General features: G+C 41.5%; 1 protein-coding gene across 3 annotated transcripts in view; it reads left to right on the top strand.

The window, feature by feature from the left end:
• Positions 1-21,663, top strand: part of Fam227b (family with sequence similarity 227, member B) — a 159,192-nt gene that overhangs the window by 119,136 nt on the left and 18,393 nt on the right. The window lies entirely within an intron of this gene.

Below are 21,663 nucleotides of genomic sequence, written 5' to 3'. Positions count from 1 at the left end.
AGACCGAAACCAAGAGACCCTAGTACATGAAACTTTAGTGTATTTTAAATGCCTTAAAGGGAAACATTTGGGGTACTATCCATCATGTTATTTATGCCTTGGATCAGTAAAATTCAAGTCAATAATTCTAGTTTTTAGTATAACTAAAGAGTTCAGTTACACACTAATTAAAATAATTATTTATGCTGTGTTCTTCCCTTATTTTCCTTGCTTTTCCCATTCCTTACATCCCATTTTATCCCACTCAGCAAGCTGATATATCATGGTATATTGATATAGTTTATTTCTAAAGCAAATAACAAATAGGAAAAACAAGTAACAGACTCAAAAATATCAAAATATTATTGTTGTTATTTTTCTTCAAAAAAGTAATTATTCAGAAATATAATATGTAAAATCTCTGAGCTACTTTACCACTATCTACAACATTTCCTATTTGGACATAGTAAAGTTTTATTGAGTTCTCATGCCCTTACATTTAGCTTGTGTCTTCTAAACTGAGAGATTACCTCTTTTCCCTGTTTTCTACTCCCTTGATTTCCTAGATATAATTTAAGTTCTAGCACGTATTTGTGATACCTTATATTTTTTCTTCCCCACCCCCCCCCCCTGGAGCTGGGGACCGAACCCAGGGCCTTGCGCTTCCTAGGCAAGCGCTCAACCACTGAGCTAAATCCCCAACCCCCATATATTTTTTCAAAGGCTAGTAGTTTTCATTGTTACTGCTCAGCAAGTTCACTGCCTCCTTCCTTCTGCATTTTAAAATTCTGATCTCTCCCTCTCCCTCCCTCTCACTCGCTCTCTCCCTCTCCCTTCTGCACACACACACACACACACGCACACACACACACACACACGCACGCACGCATGCACACACTCACACACTCACACACTCACACACACACACACAGTGTGTGTGTGTGAGTGTGTGTTTTCTATCATATCCATACTTTTTAGGGTTTTGGGGAGCTCCTTAGGTTATTCTTATATTCTTAAAATAATCTTCTATTTTTATATTCTTAGTTTTATAATTTGTCTTTTTTTAGCCTTTTTGAAAAAAAATCTGCTTTCTATTATAACCAATATTCCTCTGAGAACAACTACATATTATAGAAGGCAAATAATTCTCAAATAATAATCCATAATTATGCAACTTCTGGTAATTTAGTCCTTTATCCAAAATTTTAGAGTTGTTTGTGTAGTCTAACTTGGAAAATTGTTTGTTTGTTTGTTTATTCCATGGTAAGAGGAAAGTTTACGGAAGGAAGGTTGGTTTCAATGCAAAACCTGTTTCTCACAATGAGAGAGCTTGGAAACTAAACATGGAAAATGAGTCACTCTAAGCAACAATCCATTTCTGAGAGGCCTAAACTGGATAACACATGCAAAGCACTGTGAGAATGAGGAGATAGCAAAGTTCATGTACTGAAAAAAGAAATAAAAAAAAAAGTGAAAAGTCGTCAAGAACTACTGGCACAGTAGTTCACAGATACAGGCATAGTCCTCTCCAAAGGAATGGGTTAGCTATGAAAAACCTTCATAGCCAGATAAACATAGCCAGACATTTCCAAGTTTGAATAATTGTTCATAATTATGGGACACAAGCAAATTACTTAGCTTCTTTGTATCTGTCATAGATAAAAAGAATAGTAAATTACTAATTTACCGTTGAAGAAATCTAAGAAGTGCAGGACTAGGTACGAAAACAAAAGCCCAAGTAAAGTGCAAGAGTGACACAGGGTAGGTCTCATGCTAAGGCAGCAGTCTGGGTGCAGCTGAAGAACGGCCCCAGGGCCGGGAGCTTGGGAGGAGATTCAACAAGATGAGATGGAGTCTCAGTGAACCTAGTAAAGAGAGAAAGCCAAAGTGAATGTAGTAAGAAACAGGAAATGAATGTAACACGCCTTGTTTCTGCATGGTATTTATAGAACAGTTAATGCATGCTGGACAGGTTTCTAAGCACAATGTACTCTTCCTAAGTTGCTACTGTTTTAAAGTCTTTATTCAGGAAATGAGAAAGAAATATAGATGACAGATAGATAGATAGATAGATAGATAGATAGATAGATAGATAGATAGATAGATAGATAGATAGATAGATAGATTGATAGAAAGAAAAAACAGTATAGCTACCCATTTGTCTTCATTTTCTATATTAGGAATCAAAGCAGAAAAGAATTCAGGTAGTAAAATTTGCAGTAAGTTAACATTTGCACAGGGAAACCAGTCTGGAGTCTGAGCTCCAAGCCCCAGTTGTCTTCAATACAGAACGTTTTGATAAAGGAGGTGAGGGGTGACTGTAGTGGACACACCCCCTCAAGAGGGGAGCATGTTAGTATGCAGTAACCTCAAACCCTGCCTGGGCCACAAGCAGAGAACGCAGTGAAGAAACCCTCTTGCTGTGGGGAGAAGCCCACTCAGAAGAAAGACTCCCACCTCAAAAGAAACTTGTGTCAATAATTCACAATAGCAAACTTAACTAAATTAAATGAATCACAGAAGACTACAGACAGCATGGAACTCTGTTTATCTGTTCACACTGAGGGAGGCAAAGCCTCCGGGTACAGAAAGTGATTACCAGGGCTGCAGCAGGGGAGGGGTCCCTGCAGCACCGAGAGCTGCAACTGAACGCTGGTGGCATTCATATACTGAACACCTTTGTCTGTGGAGACAGTGTGATAAAGTTTCATTGATACTCTGAAGCTTTCTAGGGACTGATTCCATATTTTGCTGTGAAGTAAAAGTATTCCCTACTTTGCTTTGAATTTGGGCTTCTTTGTATTTGATTTTCACATTAAAATGATATTTTTGTTAACACGTTTCTAGAGTTACAGTGAACCTTGTAGTTGCTTTTGTGTTGATGCTTACAGGTGAATTCGTGACCTTTGCTGAAGACTCTTACTCCACTCTGAAAGTTACTGCTGTGTCTTTCTTCCTCTGGGGGTTTTCTCCAACATCTCTACAAAGTCTAGCTATTTGAGTTTGAGGCAAGTATGGTTGGTTGTCGTGATATTTATCCTTCTTGGAATTTGTCACACTTCTTATATCTGAGAGTGGCCATCTTCCACTGGTCCTGGGAACTGTGTTGGAATCCTATTGTGGCCTAACCATCCCTCATTCCCTTCAGGATTTCGGTCCTACTACAATCTCTCTGTACTAAGTGTTTCAGTTCTCCATGTGTGTTTTCCATGTACGTCCTTGAATTGGCTGATCCTACCTTCTTCTATCAAACACACTGGAAGAATTTTTAATTTCAGATATTATGTTTATCAATTGTTAAAAGTATGCTTTGTTCCTTTATGAATTATATTAATAATTTTTCTTCAATTTGCTCATTTATTTATTCTACCGAAGTGAGCAAATTTATAGTATGGTAAAGCCTGTGGTCTTCAAAACCACTCTTGTGGCTTTTGCGTGCAATCTCATTGTACACTAAGCATTATATAAAAATCTGTAGAGGATGTAGATGAGTCTGACCCCACAGGCCCACGTGTTTAGATGTTTGACCCCCAGTTAGTGGAACTGTTTGGAGGAATTAGGGGGTATGAACTTGTTAGCATAGGTGTGTCCCTAGGGATGGCAAAGCCCCGTCCTCTCCCTCTCCCTCTCCCTCTCCTCCTTCTCTTCGCCTCCCCCTCCCCCTCTCCTCTCCCTCCCTCTTCCTCTGCCTGCTGCCTGTGAATCAGGATGTCAGGCTCTCAGCCACTGCTCTCAGCGCTGGCTGTGCCTATGTGCTTCCCGCTATGATGATCACAGAAGTTCTCTGACACTGTAAGCAAGCCCCAGTTAAATGCTTTTAAAGAATTTCCTTGATCATGGTGTCTCTTCACATTGACTGACAATGAAATTTCCAAAAGAATGTTAGCCTTTTTCTGTCCTGGGTAGTGTTAACATCACTACAGTCTTTGCCCAAGAAGGGTCCTGCTACCAGTCACACCCGGATTCCCTTTCTACCTGCCTTTAGCTCTGGGAGGTTTCTGCTCCTCCAGCCCATTCCTGAGACCCATGAATTCCTGGATAAAAGACACCCACACACAGAGCTTGTCATTTACAACTCGCCTTCCATGGCACAGTTGCTGGGCACAGATGTCTCCCGCCTGGAAAATCGTGCCCTTACCAATTTGTTATCTCCATCTCTTTGCCTGCTCTAAACTTAGTGGCTAGTCCCACTTTGCCCCTGCCAAGCATCCTTGGCCACCTGCCTGTAGTGGAGGGCAAAGGCCTTAGCTCCCGCTTCCCTGACGTCATACATGATTGCAGCACTCTTCTTCCTCCAAGGATGGCAAGAAAAGCCTCTCTCTCCTTCCCTGCGTCTCCTTTTTTCCTGGGACCCAGAAGTCTGACCTGTACCTTCTGCCCAACAATTGGCTCCTAGGTCTTCCTTCTTGACAAATCAGGAACGAATTAGGGAACAGAACTTTAACATCAGAACCTCCCCTTACCTCTTCCCATTAAGGATGATGGATTAAAACACCCTAGGTCATCAGTAATCTGAGTCAGATATGTTCGCAGTGTTAGGAAGTTCATCCCACTGCAAGCTTTTCCCTCTTTGGGTCCATGGGGTTCCTGGGGTTTAATAAAAACCCTGTGGGTCCCAACCTTAAAGGAGCAGGTACAGTCAGTTCTAGTTGTAGAATGATTCTATCTTTTTTTTTTCTCCATATTTATTAAATTGGGTATTTCTTATTCACATTTCAATTGTTATTCCCTTTCCCAGTTTCTGGGCCAACATCCCCCTAACCCCTCCCCCTCCCCTTCTGTATGGGTGTTCCCCTCCCCATCCTCCCCCCATTACCGCCCTCCCCCCAACAATCACGTTCACTGGGGGTTCAGTCTTAGCAGGACCAAGGGCTTCCCCTTCCACTGGTGCTCTTACTAGGCTATTCATTGCTACCTATGACGTCAGAGTCCAGGGTCAGTCCATGTATAGTCTTTAGGTAGTGGCTTAGTCCCTGGAAGCTCTGGTTGCTTGGCATTGTTGTTCATAAGGGGTCTCGAGCCCCTTCAAGCTTTCCAGTTCTTTCTCTGATTCCTTCAACGGGGGTCCTGTTCTCAGTTCAGTGGTTTGCTGCTGGCATTCGCCTCTGTATTTGCTGTATTCTGGGTGTGTCTCTCAGGAGAGATCTACATCCGGCTCCTGTCTGCCTGCACTTCTTTGCTTCATCCATCTTGTCTAATTGGATGACTGTATATGCATGGGTCACATGTGGGGCAGGCTCTGAATGGGTGTTCCTTCTGTGTCTGTTTTAATCTTTGCCTCCCTATTCCCTGCCAAGGGTATTCTTGTTCCCCTTTTAAAGGAGTGAAGCATTTGCATTTTGATCATCCATCTTGAGTTTCATGTATTCTGTGCATCTAGGGCAATTCAAGCATTTGGGCTAATAGCCACTTATCAATGAGTACATACCATGTATGTCTTTCTGTGATTGGGTTAGCTCACTCAGGATGATGTTTTCCAGTTCCAACCATTTGCCTACGAATTTCATAAACTCGTTGTTTTTGATAGCTGAGTAATATTCCATTGTGTAGATGTACCACATTTTCTGTATCCATTCCTCTGTTGAAGGGCATCTGGGTTCTTTCCAGCTTCTGGCTATTATAAATAAGGCTGCGATGCACATAGTGGAGCACGTGTCCTTTTTATATGTTGGGGCATCTTTTGGGTCTATGCCCAAGAGAGGTATAGCTGGATCCTCAGGCAGTTCAATGTCCAATTTTCTGAGGAACCTCCAGACTGATTTCCAGAATGGTTGTACCAGTCTGCAATCCCACCAACAATGGAGGAGTGTTCCTTTTTCTCCACATCCTCGCCAGCATCTGCTGTCACCTGAGTTTTTGATCTTAGCCGTTCTCACTGGTGTGAGGTGAAATCTCAGGGTTGTTTTGATTTGCATTTCCCTTATGACTAAAGATGTTGAACATTTCTTTAGGTGTTTCTCAGCCATTTGGCATTCCTCAGCTGTGAATTCTTTGTTTAGCTCTGAACCCCATTTTTAATAGGGTTATTTGTCTCCTTGCAGTCTAACTTCTTGAGTTCTTTGTATATTTTGGATATAAGGCCTCTATCAGTTGCAGGATTGGTAAAGATCTTTTCCTAACCTGTTGGTTGCCATTTTGTCCTAACAACAGTGTCCTTTGCCTTACAGAAGCTTTGCAGTTTTATGAGATCCCATTTGTCGATTCTTGATCTTAGAGCGTAAGCCATTGGTGTTTTGTTCAGGAAAATTTCCCCAGTGCCCATGTGTTCAAGATGCTTCCCCACTTTTTCTCCTATTAGTTTGAGTGTATCTGGTTTGATGTGGAGGTCCTTGATCCACTTGGACTTAAGCTTTGTACAGGGTGATAACAATGGATCGATCTGTATTCTTCTACAAGCCGACCTCCAGTTGAACCAGCACCTTTTGCTGAAAATGCTATCTTTTTTCCATTGGATGGTTTTGGCTCCTTTGTCAAAAATCAAGTGACCATAGGTGTGTGGGTTCATTTCTGGGTCTTCAATTCTATTCCATTGGTCTATCTGTCTGTCTCTGTATCAATACCATGCAGTTTTTATCACTATTGCTCTGTAATACTGCTTGAGTTCAGGGATAGTGATTCCCCCGGAAGTCCTTTTATTGTTGAGGATAGTTTTAGCTATCCTGGGTTTTTTGTTATTCCAGATGAGTTTGCAAATTGTTCTGTCTAACTCTATGAAGAATTGGATTGGAATTTTGATGGGGATTGCCTTGAATCTGTAGATTGCTTTTGGTAAAATGGCCATTTTTACTATATTAATCCTGCCAATCCATGAGCATGGGAGATCTTTCCATCTTCTGAGATCTTTAATTTCTTTCTTCAGAGGCTTGAAGTTCTTATCATACAGATCTTTCACTTGCTTGGTTAAAGTCACACTGAGGTATTTTATATTATTTGGGACTATTATGAAGAGTGTCATTTCCCTAAGTTTTATCTCGGCTTGTTTCTCTTTTGTGTAGAGGAAGGCTACTGATTTATTTGAGTGAATTTTATACTCAGCCACTTTGCTGAAGGTGTTTATCAGGTTTAGTAGTTCTCTGGTGGAACTTTTGGGATCACTTAAATATACTATCATATCATCTGCAAATAGTGATATTCTGACTTCTTCCTTTCCAGTCTGTAACCCTTTGATCTCCTTTTGTTGTCTGATTGCTCTGGCTAGGACTTTGAATACTATATTGAATAAGTAGGGAGAGAGTGGGCAGCCTTGTTTAGTCCCTGATTTTAGTGGAATTGCTTCAAATTTCTCTCCATTTAGTTTAATATTAGCTACTGGTTTGCTGTATATGGCTTTTACTATGTTTAGGTATGGGCCTTGAATTCCTGTTCTTTCTAGGACTTTTATCCTGAAGGGGTGTTGAATTGTGTCAAATGCTTTCTCAGCATCTAATGAAATGATCATGTGGTTTTTAATCCTTCAGTTTGTTTATATAGTGGATTACGTTGATGGTTTTCCGTATATTAAGCCATCCCTGCATACCTGGGATGAAGCCTACTTGATCATGGTGGATGATTGTTTTGATGTGTTCTTGGATTCGGTTTGCAAGAATTTTATTGAGTACTTTTGCATCGATATTCATAAGGGAAATTGGTCTGAAGTTCTGTTTCTTTGTTGGGTCTTTGTGTGGTTTAGGTAGAAGAGTAATTGTGGCTTCATAGAAGGAATTCGGTAGTGATCCATCTGTTTCAATTTTGTGGAATAGTTTGGACAGTATTGGTATGAGGTCTTCTATGAAGGTCTGATAGAATTCTGCACTAAACCCGTCTGGACCTGGGCTCTTTTTGGGTGGGAGACCTTTAATGACTGCTTCTATTTCCTTAGGAGTTATGGGGTTGTTTAACTGGTTTATCTGTTCTGATTTAACTTCGGTACCTGGTATCTATCTAGGAAATTGTCCATTTCCTTGATCCTAACTTTTTAACCGGCTGTACCACACATCTTCAAAGTTCTGTTTATGTCTTGAGGGAAATATTTGGGTATTTGAGGGACTTTGCTTTGGTTTGCATAAGAGACCTCACATAGCCTTCATTTCTAGCTAGGCCTGTTGCAGGCTTCCATACCACCAGACATTGGTAAAATACAACATGGTAAAACTTAGCTGTATGCCATCACTCTAGAGCAGTGTTTCTCAATCTGTGGATGGCTATCATTGAAAACACATATTCCAATGGTCCTGGGAACGGAGACACTGCTTAGTAGCAAAATTATAGTTATGAACTGGGAAGAAAATAATTTTACGGTTGGGGGGGTCACCACAGATGAACTTTATTAAAGGGACCCAGCATTAGGAAGGCTGAGAACATCTCTGTAGAGGACTGAGTATCAGGCCCTCGTGGTTCATCCCTTTTGTGCCCCAGCACTGCATTCACAAACCTGATCCTTGGCCGTGTTCAGAGTCAGCAGGCCATTTCCAGAGATGAAACAGCTCATTTAAAGAACTCGCTCCTGGAATGCTAACTTCTGTCCTTATGGCTCTGAATGTATTTAAAAATAGTGTTGTAACAGATTCAGTTTGTTGTTAGAGATGCTGGTGTTGGGACGCTGCCTATGAAAAACGTTAAGTAGATCCACTGAAGACTGGTTTTATTATGTTTACAAAAACAAATCTAAGGCAGTGACTGGGAAAGTTAAAAATAAAGCAATGGGGGAAATATAGTCATGTAACTGCTGAAAGAGCAAGAGTGAAGAGAAGAAGGTGGTGGTAAAGTGGTGGAGAAAGCAGTGTGAGCTTAACTCTAGAAGCAACCAAGGAATGTGCAAGCGCCCTTATCTCTCTGCCTCCTGACTGTGACACAATGGGGGTGGGCTTTTCCGTCTTAGGAAAAGTAGTGAAATACGGCAAAGTATTAGAAAGGAATATATAGTTAGAAACCTTTGCGTGTTTGTAGGTGTGTGTGTGTGTGTGTGTGTGTGTGTGTGTGTGTGTGTGTGTGTGTACACACGTGTGTGGACACATTCACAAATTCAAGGGCAGGTACTAGGAACATCCACAAAATTGTTCCATATACTGAATAAATACAATTATTTCTAGTATTTTTCTTTCCCCTTTTCCACTTAATCAGTTGCTTGAAAAAGTTACAAACCTAAGGAAAATTCTCTCCCTCCTTCAATATAAAGAGAAATTATCATCATATCAAAGTTTGTTTGAATTGATAGTTAACATAAATCAAATAGTGCCAGATTATCATAGACTACTAGTCCCCATTCTTTTCACTCTGTTGATGGTTAATCCTCACTGTCAACTGGATGGGATTGGGAATCCCATGGGAGACACACCTCTGGGCTCAATGGAGCAGGCATCTGTGGAGAGGTTCAGCTAAAGCAGTGAGGTGGTAGCTGGGGCCACCGTCAGCAGTCCAGGCTTGAGCCTGTTGTCTGTCGAGCTCTCCATAGGAGAGGTCGTCTACCACTGACTGTCATCTGGCCTGAAGGAAGGAAACACTAGTCCACACACTGAAGACCACAGACTGAAGACAAAGGAGAAAGGGAGATAAATATAGGCCTTGTCTCTCTCTGCTTCCTGAGTGTGACCAGAGTTGTCTTGCTTGCTCCAGGACCACAGGTCCAGCCACTTTTGCTGTGATGGCTGCCCTGCCATAATGAACTGTTCCTTAAACTTGAAACAAAAAGAACTCCTCGTTCCTTAAAGTACCTGCCACAGACGAGAGGGAACTATTTCCATTCTCTCCATTAAATCTCCGTCCCCTGCTTTGAAGATAACTTTGCTTTCCCTTTGATAAGGAAGGTGAAACAAACCTCTGTGATATGTGCCCATTCCCCACTGACCACCATACCCTCCGCTTTCTCTTCTGTGTTCAAAAGAAAGGTCGATGTTGTCCAGCACAGAACAGATGTAATTTTATTTATTCTTCCTGGGGATCTTAGGAGATCAGTGCCGATGTTTTAATTTAAAGTCACCTTGTTGGAAACAATGATCCTGCTCTCCCTGCCCACACAGTGGCTCTGCATACACACTACAGCATTGCCAACACCTGAGTATTCATAAGGCCCCAGACCCTTTTTTTTTTTTTTTTAGTGTGTGGGGAATCTTGGAATGTAAGCTTCCCTGGTTTGCCGTTTGATGTTTAAAGAGCAGTCCTGTGTGCTGTTATGTTCTTTCCCATGCACTTTCCCACTGTAAACAGTGGTACCAATTAGTTTTAAGTAAAGTTGTTGTTTAGATCATGTAGCCGGGGCTCAGCCTTTGTCCCTGAGGAAGTATCATGAGGAAACACCAACTAATTCGAACCCTCCATAAATTCTCTCTGTGTCTTGAAGAAATGAAGCTTCTGGTGGTGCCCCTTCCCTGGTGTGATTGATTTCATTAAGTCTGGATTCTGTGAGTCTCTGCACTCAGGGTAGCAGCTTAGTGGTAGCCAGATCAAAAGGATTTAGGATTCCCAGCCTTACAAGAGCCCATTCTTATTCTAATCATTCATTTTAACTGTTAATTTCTCATTCACTGAGAAAGAGCTTGGTTTAATTAAAAGCAGAAACAAATTTTGCAAATTTGATCTTGGAATATGGGCTTATTTTAAGGCATATTGTTAGTGGTGAATATCGAGAATCCACCCGTGGAAAAGAGTTTGAGAGCCTATAATTTATTTTCTAAAATAATGGAATCAAATGCCCCTCTTTGTTCAGTGCAGAGGTCTGACTTACAGTAAACATTCGGATGGGAAGATGATGTGGAAAGGGTGGGGGACCCACACTGCGTCACTGAGACTTCTGCTAGCATTGTTCCCATTAGAACACAATGGCTCCAGACAAAGAGAAAATGATAGGGGTGAACCACAGCACCCTCCATTTAACATTCACAAGGAGGGGACGCACAAAAAACTCAGGGTTCTCCCCGAGTCTGACCCTTCCACATACACTTTAGAGGAAGAAAAGAATTTATACATATTAAGTATACGTAGCACTAAGCTCGCCAAAGTGAGAACCCTTTAATCACTTTGATTTCACAATTTCAAGATTTTGAATAAACTCAGTTTGCTTCCTCTACAGTAGATGTGGCAGGGAGGCCCTGTGGCTTCTGTTCTCCCTCACTTTTGAAGTGGTGGCTGGTCCATTCCTGTTGCTTTCACAAAGGACTACTCTCAGCCGCCAAATATTCTGAATTCTTAGATGACAGTGAGTAAGAGGCATTGCTTTTGGCATCCCATAAGCCACCATGCCATCTTTCTCCTTGCAGACAGTCTCTGGGGGATGAAGCTCAGGACACTCCGAGATCATTACACTCATTAACAACTCTATTGCCTCATGATACAACCACATCACTCAGATTATTCGTTCAGCAACTATAGTATTTAAATAAACTCTTAATTACCCACCAATTTTTCTCAGTCACCCTGGAGGATTTGAATTCAATGTATTATTTCCTGACACATTTTAAAAGTCTTCTGACACTAGTGCAACCACTCGCATTAATGCTCTTCTTTTTCTTCACATCCTTAAAGACATTACCAAAGGAACCCTTCGTTACATCCAGGGTGGTCTTCCAGTCCTGGTCAAATTCCTGATCACACTGCCTCGCTCCTATATAAACTCCACTGGCTTAATTGTTTCCATGTCTGGACCTTCGAAAGTTTAACCAAATTGTTAAGTGAAATTTCTCTAATTACCTCATCCACAAATATCCACCCCTTTCTCATCTTAAAAGTTTCATTTCTGATACAACCAATCTATTCTTTTATGTCTTGTTAATGTTGTAACAAAGGCTGAATTTCCCACAAGGATGACCTGTATGGGTGTCAACAATAGCTGACCACTAAAATATATATCCTTTTTTTCCCTGAGTGCACTGCTCCAGAAAGAAATGAACATGTTTATGCTTTTTTGAAATATCAGAATTTATTGAATAAGTATATTTGTATGTGGTTTATGTCAGGTCTCAAACCTGGGAATCGAGGTTCTTTTAAACACATAAGTTATTCCAGCATCTCTCAGTCCCTACCTGTTTCAGGGTCCTCCTGACTGACATACCCTACACCATACCCTAAATTTTTCAAGCCCATGGGCTGACCTGGGCTCTCCCAGCCATTTTGGCTATACCGGCCCTTTTACCCTTTGTCTCCTGACTTTCTTCTGGCCTCTTGACTCTTGGCTCTCTCCTCACATGGCCTGGCTCAGGCATGTCTACTCTAGACCCTTCCAAATGCCTCTGCCTATGTTCTCCCTCGTATCTACGATAATTCTCCTCCTCCACTGTATCTAGGAGCAGTTATGTCCTCCTTTTATCTATTTTTATGGTGCCATTTATAGTCAAATGACTGTAGATGAACAGACTTGGCTTCTACTCCATTTGAGGCCAGTACCATGCCAGCTTTGTCAACATGGCTCTGTGATGACGACTTTAAGTCAGCAATAGAGACACCCCCAGGAGTAGCTTCTGGCTCAGGATTGCTTTGGTTATCCATAGTGTTTTGTGCTTCCAAATGATTTCTGTGAAGAATGGCATTCGACTTTTGATGAGGATTGCATTGAGTCTGTAGACTGTTTTCAGTAAGAACCAATTTTCATAGCATACGATTCTCCCAACACCTGAGCACCAGAGGCCGTTCTGTCTTCCGGGTTCTTCTTCAGTGTCCTTCTAGAGTAGCTCAAAGATTTCCCTGCGGATGCGCTTCATTTCCTTGCTGAGGTTTGATCCTCTCGAATAGTATGAGTTCAGTCAGCAGGTCCTCCTTCAGGGTGCTCAGTCATAGCAGCATGGCTTTAACCAGAGTTCATGTGAATGCTTTCTCTACAAAAAAACTACTATGCAGCTTCTAGATGGCTCCCCTACTTGGGCTGCAAGCCTATAAGAAGCAGAAAGCTTTCTAGTAGCTCGATTGAGGCTGCGTGTGGTGATGGGAGTTTCCCAGGATTCTCTTTGGCTTTATTTCCTCCCTATAGTGTGGAAAGTCCTTAGTCCTGCATGAGAAGACAGAGTGGCAGTTTATAGAGCAACCTGTTCCTCTTTCTAGGCCTCTTTCTTGTCCGAGGTGGCCAAGTCTCAGAAGTTTCTGGTCTCTCTAATGCTAAGCACTTCTAAATGAACTCAGTAGGTTGTACTTAAATGTACACACACACACACACACACACACACACACACCCTGATAGTTAAAGAAGAGGTCACAACTCTGAGAGAGAACGTAGAGGGGTTATATGTGTAAAGGGTGGGATGGGTAAAGGTAGAAATTATGCAAAAACAGCTCTCATATATGAAATTCTCAAAATAAAATAAGTGGAAAAAAAGAAGTTATTATATTTTATGATGCAGTTCAAATGGTTGGCTCCATGAAGACTTTCTTTTCTCTCTCAGACACTTGCTGCTTTATTCTTATAAACACACACACACACACACACACACACACACACACACAGAGAGAGAGAGAGAGAGAGAGAGAGAGAGAGAGAGAGAGAGAGACTTAGAAAGATAATTACTTGATTTTGGCATCTAAAACGTATCTAAGCCATAATGAAGATAATAATGAGATACAGATGTGGTTCCAAATAAGAGGTAAAGAGAGGCAGCTTCTGAGATTCCAGCATAAGATAAAACGGCACTTCCTTTGGGAGCCAATGTGGCACAAGTAACTCTTAAATTATGACCAAATAGCTTCATGTCCTTGGATTACTAAATTTAGTTGAATTGGCAAAACTCGGGGATGCTAATGATACCCTCCATAAACACAGCACTTCAGAGTTAACAAAGTGTGCTATAAGCACTTGAAGCCTGCGGTCTGTCTGTAAAGTTACAAGTAAATGCACTGAGAGCTTAGCTTTACAGGGAGGAGTTTGGTTTTACTTTCCAGCATTGTAAAGTCCTTGGTGCTTCAGTTGCCAATTCAACCATAAATTTCATACACAAGAAGCTTTTCCTACAAAGATATAGTTAGGAAGACAAATATAACTCTTGAATTCTAATTCACACATAAGGCAGTGCCTGGGCCTGTAGCTAGAGAGACCCAGAGTGAAAAGGAAATATATATTGGGATCTAGGGTGAAGCAGAATCATTGTTAATTAGACAATAAGAATATGCTCACTTCTTCAGAGTGCTCGACATGTCCTGTTTTGCTGGAATGAAATTGCACACGTGTTTACTCTTTATTCTGCACTGCACACACATTTTGCTTAATGGCCACCCGAGTCTTCTTTCCTTTATTGTGCTAGCAGTTTAGTACTGGACACGTCTCTTTCCAAGAGCTCTCCTTCAAAGTACATCTACTGTAAAGAGACTTGTCAGGGATGGCCAGTGTCTTTTCTGCTTCAGTAGTTCATTCATTCGCTATGTTAATACAAATGCTGTGCCTGACCCTGCTTAGAGTCAGCGAGACAGACATTTCATTCCAGAAAAGTCCTAAAGGAAAAACTGCAGAAGTGTCAGGAAATAGCCGTACTTGCTGTGCAAGTGTCCCTCTTAAGGGCAATAATGTGCCAAAAGTAAGTAGAGAATAATCACATACAAGAAAGTTTTCTCTATACACACATAGTAAGACTGGCATGTTTTTTCACTGGTCAAATTAAAAAAGTAAACTAAAAGAAAACATTGAAGACTGTGTCAAATGCAGTCTTTGTGACTTCTCGATTCATCTCCACAAGTTTTCAAAGATTCTGCTAACAGCAAATACATGAAAACCATAATTAAAACTTTTTTCCCGGGTTGGGGATTTAGCTCAGTGGTACAGCGCTTGCCTCGGAAGCCCAAGGCCCTGGGTTCGGTCCCCAGCTCCGAAAAAAAAGGAAAAAAAATTTTTTTCCCGAAAATCAGTGAGTCAGAGAACAGTGGGGGAGGGGAGTAGCCAGCCAGACATCTATTTTTTTTTTTTATTAACTTGAGTATTTCTTATATACATTTCGAGTGTTATTCCCTTTCCCAGTATCCGGGCAAACATCCCCCTCCCCCCTCCCCTTCCTTATGGGTGTTCCCCTCCCAACCCTCCCCCCATTGCCGCCCTCCCCCCACCGGTCTAGTTCACTGGGGGTTCACTCTTAGCAGGACCCAGGGCTTCCCCTTCCACTGGTGCTCTTACTAGGCTATTCATTGCTACCTATGAGGTCAGAGTCCAGGGTCAGTCCATGTATAGTCTTTAGGTAGTGGCTTAGTCCCTGGAAGCTCTGGTTGCTTGGCATTGTTGTACATATGGAGTCTCGAGCCCCTTCAAGCTCTTCCAGTTCTTTCTCTGATTCCTTCAACGGGGGTTCTATTCTCAGTTCAGTGGTTTGCTGCTGGCATTCGCCTCTGTATTTGCTGTATTCTGGCTGTGTGTCTCAGGAGCGATCTACATCCGGCTCCTGTCTGCCTGCACTTCTTTGCTTCATCCATCTTGTCTAATTGTGGCTGTATATGTATGGGCCACATGTGGGGCAGGCTCTGAATGGGTGTTCCTTCAGTCTCTGTTTTAATCTTTGCCTCCCTATTCCCTGCCAAGGGTATTCTTGTTCCCCTTTTAAAGAAGGAGTGAAGCATTCACATTTTGATCATCCGTCTTGAGTTTCATTTGTTCTAGGCATATAGGGTAATTCAAGCATTTGGGCTAATAGCCACTTATCAATGAGTGCATACCATGTATGTCTTTCTGTGATTGGGTTAGCTCACTCAGGATGATGTTTTCCAGTTCCAACCATTTGCCTACGAATTTCATAAACTCGTTGTTTTTGATAGCTGAGTAATATTCCATTGTGTAGATGTACCACATTTTCTGTATCCATTCCTCTGTTGAAGGGCATCTGGGTTCTTTCCAGCTTCTGGCTATTATAAATAAGGCTGCGATGCACATAGTGGAGCACGTGTCCTTTTTATATGTTGGGGCATCTTTTGGGTCTATGCCCAAGAGAGGTATAGCTGGATCCTCAGGCAGTTCAATGTCCAATTTTCTGAGGAACCTCCAGACTGATTTCCAGAATGGTTGTACCAGTTTGCAATCCCACCAACAATGGAGGAGTGTTCCTCTTTCTCCACATCCTTGCCAGCATCTGTTGTCCCCTGAGTTTTTGATCTTAGCCATTCTCACTGGTGTGAGGTGAAATCTCAGGGTTGTTTTGATTTGCATTTCCCTTATGACTAAAGATGTTGAACATTTCTTTAGGTGTTTCTCAGCCATTTGGCATTCCTCAGCTGTGAATTCTTTGTTTAGCTCTGAACCCCATTTTTAATAGGGTTATTTGTTTCCCTGCGGTCTAACTTCTTGAGTTCTTTGTATATTTTGGATATAAGGCCTCTATCAGTTGCAGGATTGGTAAAGATCTTTTCCCAATCTGTTGGTTGCCGTTTTGTCCTAACCACAGTGTCCTTTGCCTTACAGAAGCTTTGCACTTTTATGAGATCCCATTTGTCGACTCTTGATCTTAGAGCATAAGCCATTGGTGTTTTGTTCAGGAAATTTTTTCCAGTGCCCATGTGTTCCAGATGCTTCCCTAGTTTTTCTTCTATTAGTTTGAGTGTGTCTGGTTTGATGTGGAGGTCCTTGATCCACTTGGACTTAAGCTTTGTACAGGGTGATAAGCATGGATCGATCTGCATTCTTCTACATGTTGACCTCCAGTTGAACCAGCACCATTTGCTGAAAATGCTATCTTTTTTCCATTTGATGGTTTTGGCTCCTTTGTCAAAAATCAAGTGACCATAGGTGTGTGGGTTCATTTCTGGGTCTTCAATTCTATTCCATTGGACTATCTGTCTGTCTCTGTATCAATACCATGCAGTTTTTATCACTGTTGCTCTGTAATACTGCTTGAGTTCAGGGATAGTGATTCCCCCTGAAGTCCCTTTATTGTTGAGCATAGCTTTAGCTATCCTGGGTTTTTTGTTATTCCAGATGAATTTGCAAATTGTTCTGTCTAACTCTTTGAAGAATTGGATTGGTATTTTGATGGGGATTGCATTGAATCTGTAGATTGCTTTTGGTAAAATGGCCATTTTTACTATATTAATCCTGCCAATCCATGAGCATGGGAGATCTTTCCATCTTCTGAGGTCTTCTTCAGTTTCCTTCTTCAGTGTCTTGAAGTTCTTATTGTACAGATCTTTTACTTGCTTGGTTAAAGTCACACCGAGGTACTTTATATTATTTGGGTCTATTATGAAGGGTGTCGTTTCCCTAATTTCTTTCTCGGCTTGTTTCTCTTTTGTATAGAGGAAGGCAACTGATTTATTTGAGTTAATTTTATACCCGGCCACTTTGCTGAAGTTGTTTATCAGCTTTAGTAGTTCTCTGGTGGAACTTTTGGGATCACTTAAATATACTATCATATCATCTGCAAATAGTGATATTTTGACCTCTTCTTTTCCGATCTGTATCCCCTTGACCTCCTTTTGTTGTCTGATTGCTCTGGCTAGAACTTCAAGAACTATATTGAATAAGTAGGGAGAGAGTGGGCAGCCTTGTCTAGTCCCTGATTTTAGTGGGATTGCTTCAAGTTTCTCTCCATTTAGTTTAATGTTAGCAACTGGTTTGCTGTATATGGCTTTTACTATGTTCAGGTATGGGCCTTGAATTCCTATTCTTTCCAGGACTTTTATCATGAAGGGGTGTTGAATTTTGTCAAATGCTTTCTCAGCGTCTAATGAAATGATCATGTGGTTTTGTTCTTTCAGTTTGTTTATATAATGGATCACGTTGATGGTTTTCCGTATATTAAACCATCCCTGCATGCCTGGGATGAAGCCTACTTGGTCATGGTGGATGATTGTTTTGATGTGCTCTTGGATTCGGTTTGCCAGAATTTTGTTGAGTATTTTTGCGTCGATATTCATAAGGGAAATTGGTCTGAAGTTCTCTTTCTTTGTTGGGTCTTTGTGTGGTTTAGGTATAAGAGTAATTGTGGCTTCGTAGAAAGTATTCGGTAGTGATCCATCTGTTTCAATTTTGTGGAATAGTTTGGATAATGTTGGTATGAGGTCTTCTATGAAGGTTTGATAGAATTCTGCACTAAACCCGTCTGGACCTGGGCTCTTTTTGGTTGGGAGACCTTTAATGACTGCTTCTATTTCCTTAGGAGTTATGGGGTTGTTTAACTGGTTTATCTGTTCCTGATTTAACTTCGGTACCTGGTATCTGTCTAGGAAATTGTCCATTTCCTGAAGATTTTCAAGTTTTGTTGAATATAGGTTTTTATAGTAAGATCTGATGATTTTTTGAATTTCCTCTGAATCTGTTGTTATGTCTCCCTTTTCATTTCTGATTTTGTTAATTTGGATGCACTCTCTGTGTCCTCTCGTTAGTCTGGCTAAGGGTTTATCTATCTTGTTGATTTTCTCAAAGAACCAACTTTTGGTTCTGTTGATTCTTTCTATGGTCCTTTTTGTTTCTACTTGGTTGATTTCAGCTCTGAGTTTGATTATTTCCTGCCTTCTACTCCTCCTGGGTGTATTTGCTTCTTTTTGTTCTAGAGCTTTTAGGTGTGCTGTCAAGCTGCTGACATATGCTCTTTCCTGTTTCTTTCTGCAGGCACTCAGCGCTATGAGTTTTCCTCTTAGCACAGCTTTCATTGTGTCCCATAAGTTTGGGTATGTTGTACCTTCATTTTCATTAAATTCTAAAAAGTTTTTAATTTCTTTCTTTATTTCTTCCTTGACCAGGTTATCATTGAGTAGAGCATTGTTCAATTTCCAAGTATATGTGGGCATTCTTCCTTGATTGTTATTGAAGACCAGTTTTAGGCCGTGGTGGTCCGATAGCACGCATGGGATTATTTCTATCTTTCTGTACCTGTTGAGGCCCGTTTTTTGACCAATTATATGGTCAATTTTGGAGAAAGTACCATGAGGAGCTGAGAAGAAGGTATATCCTTTTGCTTTAGGATAGAATGTTCTATAAATATCCGTTAAGTCCATTTGGCTCATGTCTTCTCTTAGTCTGTCTACATCTCTGTTTAATTTCTGTTTCCATGATCTGTCCATTGATGAGAGTGGGGTGTTGAAATCTCCCACTATTATTGTGTGAGGTGCAATGTGTGTTTTGAGCTTTAGTAAGGTTTCTTTTACATATGTAGGTGCCCTTGTATTTGGGGCATAGATATTTAGGATTGAGAGTTCATCTTGGTGGATTTTTCCTTTGATGAATATGAAGTGTCCTTCCTTATCTTTTTTGATGACTTTTAGTTGAAAATTGATTTTATTTGATATTAGAATGGCTACTCCAGCTTGCTTCTTCTGACCATTTGCTTGGAAAATTGTTTTCCAGCCTTTCACTCTGAGATAATGTCTGTCTTTGTCTCTGAGGTGTGTTTCCTGTAGGCAGCAGAATGCAGGGTCCTCGTTGCGTATCCAGTTTGTTAATCTATGTCTTTTTATTGGGGAGTTGAGGCCATTGATGTTGAGAGATATTAAGGAATAGTGATTATTGCTTCCCGTTATATTCATATTTGGATGTGAGGTTATGTTTGTGTGCTTTCATTCTCTTTGTTTTGTTGCCAAGACGATTAGTTTCTTGCTTCTTCTAGGGTATAGCTTGCCTCCTTATGTTGGGCTTTACCATTTATTATCCTTTGTAGTGCTGGATTTGTAGAAAGATATTGTGTAAATTTTGTTTTGTCATGGAATATCTTGGTTTCTCCATCTATGTTAATTGAGAGTTTTGCAGGATACAGTAACCTGGGCTGGCATTTGTGTTCTCTTAGGGTCTGTATGACATCAGTCCAGGATCTTCTGGCCTTCATAGTTTCTGGCGAGAAGTCTGGTGTGATTCTGATAGGTCTGCCTTTATATGTTACTTGACCTTTTTCCCTTACTGCTTTTAATATTCTTTCTTTATTTTGTGCGTTTGGTGTTTTTACTATTATGTGACGGGAGGTGTTTCTTTTCTGGTCCAATCTATTTGGAGTTCTGTAGGCTTCTTGTATGCCTGTGGGTATCTCTTTTTTTAGGTTAGGGAAGTTTTCTTCTATGATTTTGTTGAAGATATTTACTGGTCCTTTGAGCTGGGAGTCTTCACTCTCTTCTATACCTATTATCCTTAGGTTTGATCTTCTCATTGAGTCCTGGATTTCCTGTATGTTTTGGACCAGTAGCTTTTTCCGCTTTACATTATCTTTGACAGTTGAGTCAATGATTTCTATGGAATCTTCTGCTCCTGAGATTCTCTCTTCCATCTCTTGTATTCTGTTGGTGAAGCTTGTATCTACAGCTCCTTGTCTCTTCTTTTGGTTTTCTATATCCAGGGTTGTTTCCATGTGTTCTTTCTTGATTGCTTCTATTTCCATTTTTAATTCCTTCAACTGTTTGATTGTGTTTTCCTGGAATTCCTTCAGGGATTTTTGCCATTCCTCTCTGTAGGCTTCTACTTGTTTATTAATGTTTTCCTGTGTTTCCCTAAGGGAGTTCTTCCCGTCTTTCTTGAAGTCCTCCAGCATCATGATCAAATATGATTTTGAAACTAGATCTTGCTTTTCTGGTGTGTTTGGATATTCCATGTTTGTTTTGGTGGGATAATTGGGCTCCGATGATGCCATGTAGTCTTGGTTTCTGTTGCTTGGGTTCCTGCGCTTGCCTCTCGCCATCAGCTTATCTCTAGTGTTACTTTGTTCTGCTATTTCTGACAGTGGCTAGACTGTCCTATAAGCCTGTGTGTCAGGAGTGCTGTAGACCTGTTTTCCTCTCTTTCAGTCAGTTATGGGGACAGAGTGTTCTGCTTTCGGGCGTGTAGTTTTTCCTCTCTACAGGTCTTCAGCTGTTCCTGTGGGCCTGTGTCTTGAGTTCACCAGGCAGCTTTCTTGCAGCAGAAAATTTGGTCTTACCTGTGGTCCCGAGGCTCAAGTTCGCTCGTGGGGTGCTGCCCACGGGCTCTCTGCAGCGGCAGCAACCAGGAAGATATGCGCCGCCCCTTCCGGGAGCTTCAGTGCACCAGGGTTCCAGATGGCCTTTGGTGTTTTCCTCTGGTGTCCAAGATGTGTGTGCAGAGAGCAGTCTCTTCTGGTTTCCCAGGCTTGTCTGCCTCTCTGAAGGTTTAGCTCTCCCTCCCACGGGATTTGGGTGCAGAGAACTGTTTATCCGGTCTGTTTCCTTCAGGTTCCGGCGGTGTCTCAGGCAGGGGTCCTGCCGCTCCTGGGCCCTCCCCCACCGGAGCCCAGAGGCCTTATACAGTTTCCTCTTGGGCCAGGGATGTGGGCAGGGGTGGGCAGTGTTGGTGGTCTTTTCTGCTCTGCAGCCTCAGGAGTGCCCACCTGACCAGGCGGTGAGGTCTCTTTCCCACGGGGTCTGGGAGCAGAGAGCTGCTGCGGGCCGGGATCCGCGGGTCCAGACATCTATTAACAATACTGTAGATTGTCAATGTCTAGAGTTTTTAAATATTGTAGGCTTTTTGTAACTTTTCCTTGATTATTTTTATTCTTCTGTTTCTTTACTTGGTTTTTCATTTACTACTGACTTTTGCAACTGAGTGCCAGATAGCCCCAGTTTGGGTTCTTTGTGAGGGCTCATAGCTTACCCTCTACTAACAGCAGTTATGAAACCACGGTCAGGTGCTCTGCATAGCAATCTTCCAATGGAGGGCCGTAGGCATGAAGCCAAGCTCTCTCTCTTCTCAATGCTCACTCCTTCAGAGATGACCAGAAACCGCCATCACACAGATCCGTGTTAAAGAAACACTCAAAATGTGACCTCAGCATGCCTGAGGCTGAGAACCAGAGAAGCCCAGCCTGGGCTACATAAGTTGTATTTAAA

This window comes from Rattus norvegicus, chromosome 3 (assembly GCF_036323735.1).
Source record: "Rattus norvegicus strain BN/NHsdMcwi chromosome 3, GRCr8, whole genome shotgun sequence".
Classification (NCBI taxonomy): Eukaryota; Metazoa; Chordata; class Mammalia; order Rodentia; family Muridae; genus Rattus; species Rattus norvegicus.
Note: the sequence above shows the minus strand (reverse complement) of the source record. Positions and strands in the feature narration are given on the sequence as shown.